The sequence below is a fragment of the Sinocyclocheilus rhinocerous genome, unplaced genomic scaffold (assembly GCF_001515625.1).
Source record: "Sinocyclocheilus rhinocerous isolate Xijiao unplaced genomic scaffold, SAMN03320098_v1.1 scaffold619, whole genome shotgun sequence".
NCBI lineage: Eukaryota > Metazoa > Chordata > Actinopteri > Cypriniformes > Cyprinidae > Sinocyclocheilus > Sinocyclocheilus rhinocerous.
In genome coordinates this window covers 468,553-473,766 of record NW_015636051.1, presented here as the reverse complement: position 1 = coordinate 473,766, position 5,214 = coordinate 468,553, and positions in this window count along the sequence as shown.

Sequence of the window (5,214 nt, the reverse complement as noted above, 5' to 3'; positions counted from 1 at the left end):
CAGAAGACCACCACGGAGGAGCAGAAGACCACCAGGCTGGAACAGACAGAGCTGAAGACCACCACGGAGGAGCAGAAGACCACCAGGATGGAGCAGACAGGACAGAAGCCCACCAGGGTGGAGCAGAAGACCTCCATGGCGGAGCAGACGGAGTAGGAACCCACCACAGAGGGCCAGATTGATCAGGAGACCATGACTGAGACTGAGACCTAGGAAAAGCAGAGATACGAGAGACAGACAGTGCATTCATGGCATCAAGGATCAAGGCAGGGAACACAAAAAGTTAATCAGTAGTCTCCCTGGTGACTACTGAACGGGCAGACAGTTTAAACCAAAAGATTGAAGGGTGATTCTCAAAAATCTGTATTTTCTGCAAGCTTTTTTCAAGATAAGTGTAGATGTCTTTCCAAAAAAGGACTCCAAAAGGAAACTCAAAAAGGACACCAAAGAACCAAATTATATAAGCAGACAATATAAGCACATATGAAAGAAAAAAAAAGCAACAAAAAAAATCTGATTTGTATAGTATGTGTACAGTGCAGCAGCAAATAGCTTTTTTTACATTTTAGAGAAGTCAAGTTGCGATACCGAACAGGACCACATGGTGATACCAAAAAAAACCTTAAACCAACTGCCTGTTGACTGCATATATCTACTAAAATACACGGATCCATTTAGAATAACTAAACAGCAACACACACATGACAAATCAAAACATTATCGTGAATGTGTGTGGAAACAACGTGAATGTACGGAAATGTCTGTTCCTGTGCATAAATACAATGTGCGATCAGTGCGTCAAGAGCACTCATACACGCATTATTATAACGGACTCACAGACACGCGTGACAATCCGTTCAGTCTGTACTTCACACAGCGTTGACAATCCGTTCAGTCTGTACTTCTCACAGCACGATGTGTGAGGGTTCGCGCTCTTCAGAGACAATCACAGAATATGACAGAGCATGTGTTTTAAAGCGAAACACACTGGAATTAATAATGAACTGAAAACGCAACTCGAGTCTCTGTTCTCTCTGCAATCTCTGATGTAATCAGCCTGGTTTCCTTTATATTAGCGCTGTTTTGGACGGATTTTTTTAATGCATTCGCTTACTGGATCATTGGACTCAAAACTTTCCTGGAGTTTAGCGGCTTAAATGATCTGATCGCAAGCAGAGAAGCAAAATTGGGTTAAAGGGTTAAAATATAAATTGTGCTTCAATAATTTTGCGTTAATTGCGTTAAATTATTTTAACGCGTTAAGGATTGTAAAATTAATCGCATGCGTTAACGCGTTAACGTTTACAGCCCTAATATATATATATAATATCACCAGTAAAATTTAATAATTTTCATTTTAAAATAACTTTTTTTTTTTTTTTATGTATTTATTCCAGTGATGGCAAAGCTGAATTTTTCAGCAGCCATTACTCCAGTCTTCAGTGTCACATGATCTTTCAGAAGGCATTCTAATATGCTGATTTGCTGGTCAAGAAACATTATTGTCATTACATTTGTTTTATTTTTTTGTGAAAAGCATGATAAATTTTTTTATTATTTAATGAATAGCTAGTTTAAAAGAAAAACATTTATTTAAAATAGAAGTCTTTACTTTCACTTTTGATCAATTTAATGCATTCTTGCTGAATAAAAGTATTTATTTCATTAAAAATAAATTACTGACCCCCACATATGTAACGCTTCAAATAAAGTGCTTCCACAGCAGGTTTCCGAACATGTCAGTTAGCGACAGCTGTGTTCTCACCCCACTTTCCATATGACAGTTTAGACTCTCAGCATGTGTGAATCCATACTGGTTTTAATGAGATATGTGTGTTTCCCTCACTCCCTAGTTAAAAATAAATAGGAAATATTCAGCCTGAATGAACGCCAAAGCTAGCTCCTGTCTCTAAGGTCAGCTTTCTTGTATTCCTTCTTAATTTCCCTCTTGTCCTGCAGCCATGTTCAATCTCTTCTGGCTTGGTTTTATTGTCTGTGAACGCACAGATGTCAGCTGGTATTGACATAATCGGGAAAAGTGGCGCTGATGCAGTGACATTTGCGGTAATAGCATCTTGCTAATGTTTGCATTCACACTGTACCACATGGGACAAAGGACAAAACAGTACAGATACACACACAGACCATGAATTTGACACACACAAACACAAGCTTTCTCTTGAAAGCCAAGGTGTTAGGTGTTGAGATTTTGAGGCTGTGGTTTTGTGGCAGTAGTCCATTGTTTGTTATAAACTACTCTCATAAACTGCACAGTTATGATAAAGTTTATATATATACCACTTTATTAGGTACACCTGTTCTACTATTCATTAATGCAAATATCTAATCAGCCAAATCACATGGCAGCAACTCAATGCATTTAGGCATGTAGACATGGTAAAGATGATCTTCTGAAAGTCAAACCGAGCATTAGAATGGGGAGGAAATGTGATTTAAGTTACTTTGAACATGACATGGTTGTTGGTTCCAGATGGGCTGGTTGGATTATTTCAGAAACTACTGATCTACTGGGATTTTCATGCACAACCATCTCCAGGGTTTACAGAGAATGGTACAAAAAACAGAAAGATATCCAGTGAGCAGCAGTTCTGTGGGTTAAAATGCCTTGTTGATGCTAGAGATTAAAGGAGAATAGCCACACTGGTTCAAGCTGATAGAAACAGTAACTCAAACAACCACTCAGGAGAGCATTTCTGAATGCACAACACATTAAACCTTGAAGCAAATAGGCTACAGCAGAAGAAGACCTCACTGGGTGCCAATAAGAAGCTACAATTCACAAAGGCTCACCAAAATTGGACAATAGAAGTTTTGAAATAGGTTGCCTAATCTGATGATTTTTGCTGCGGCATTTGAATGGTAAGGTCAGAGTTTGGTGGAAACAACATGAAAGCATGGATCCAGCCTGGTTCAAGCTGCTGGTGGTGTTGATGTAATGGTGTGTGGATATATTCTTGGCACACTTTGGGCCCCTTAGTACCAATTGAGCATTATTTAAATGTCACAGCCTACCTGAGTATTGTTGCTGACCATGTCCATCCCTTTATGAGCACAATAAACCCGTCATGTGATGGCTACGTCCAGCATGATAACATATCATGTCACAAAGTTCAAATCATCTCAAACTGGTTTCTGGAACATTAAAATGAGTTTACTATATTCAAAAGGCCTTCACAGTCACCAGATACCAATCCAAAAGAGCACCTTTGGGACGTTATGGAACGGGAAGCTCACATCGTGGATGTGCAGTTGACAAATCTGCAGCAACTGCATGATGCTATCATGTCAATGCGAATCAAAATCTCTGAGGAATGAGATTATGTGACAAAGAATTAAAGCAGATCTGAAGGCGAAAGGGGGTCCAAGCCAGTACTAGCATGGTGCACCCAATAAAGTGGCCGGTGTGCGAATAATTGTATTAATTGTATAATGTATAATGTAAACCTTTTTGCATTCTGATGTGAGGTAGAGAAAGAGCTGGATGCACTAATCCAGAGCTCCCTCATGTGGCTCTGAGTAGATGTAATAAAGTTGCAATATTACATTGTTTTTGAGTTTATGTCCTCATTTTATATTCAATTTTTATACCGTTTATTTGAGTCATGGATGTTTCCAGTTACACATTTCTCCTGGCGTACACTGTGAATCTCACTATCTTTCATGTAATTACTTTCAGCTGTAATACGATTGAGTCCTGCCACCAGCTGCGATGCATGTTTGGTGCTGCTAATATTATGTAAATGTATAAATGAATCAGCATTGTCCTTAGCAGGAGCTTGTTTGTATTGTCAGTTTGTCACACTGGGCTGAGAAAAGCAGGAGATTAAAAACTGACATCTTTACTTATTTTATACTGTATGTAGATTATAGTACAGGGGAGAATTGAGCTAGTTATCCACTTTTTTACTCCAGTGGACATTTCATAGGCATATATCTTTAAAGTCTCTGACATAAAAAAGCGATTGAGCATTTCCACCATTAAATTGAGGAAAAAAATAGATCACGTTTATTCCACACACAGCATGTGACATAATTTGGGGTATTATATATATGAATCAATTTATCTCATTGGGAGCCTGCCATTAGGTTATTGCATGCTTTTCAGCAAAATTTAAACAGCAAACCAATTGTAGCATTCAAAACTGTTGTTATATACATACATACTTATATAGTGTGTATGTATGTATGTATGTATGTATGTATATATATATATATATATACAGTATATATATATATACACACACACACACACACACATAAATATAGCATAAATTAAAATTTAAATGTAATTTCGTATTTTTTTGTATTGTATTATTATATTGAATTGTATTGTATTGTTATGTTATATTGTATTGCATATGATGTTTATATCCATCTGCTCATAAAAAAGGAAATATATGCTTTTCATATCATTTTATTAAACCTGCAAGCTTCCCACGGTTGAAAACCGATGCATGTCACATTGTAACAGTCTCTGCTTCTAATAGAGAGAAGCTGGTCTACTTTGAATAAGAGATTGAATCTAACAGGCTTTGCTATGTAAATGAATGCTAATTTATGCGCAAGTGATGTGCAGAAGTTGAGCAGATCAGTTGTAGAGGGGCAAGGGGACGTGATTTCTGTTCCATGTTCATTTGTCATCATCAGTGTTTTTTACAAGGTGGTCAGGGAGTGATCTGATCCAACGATCCCCCTGCCATGCCTCTCAAACAGAACAGGGGTATAAATACAGGGAACATGTACATGCTGAGCTCAAGTTGTTTCATTGAACTACGCTTGAGAAATCACATAGTGTATCCCCCAGTGCAATAGTAAATTCGGTTGGTGTTAATCTCTGACTTATGACTGTATAGCTAAATGGAGAGTATAAATACAGAAGAGGTCATGATGATTTAATGTCTATAATACAAATGCATCCAGATTCACGTGGTTGTTTTTCTGAACATTGCAATTTGTGCTTGACATTACCTCAGCTATTTCATATTAGTCATTTGTAGGATGCAGCAAATTGTTCGGAAACTGACCTTTTGCAAAATGCATTTACATATATATATATATATATATATATATATATATATATATATGAAGCATGCTTTGTATAACTCTGCAATATGTGTTCATAAACATTGACAGGTGTCTTTATCAGCAGTTCAGTTTATGTGTGCTAAAGGCGAGGACAGAATGTAGGGACTG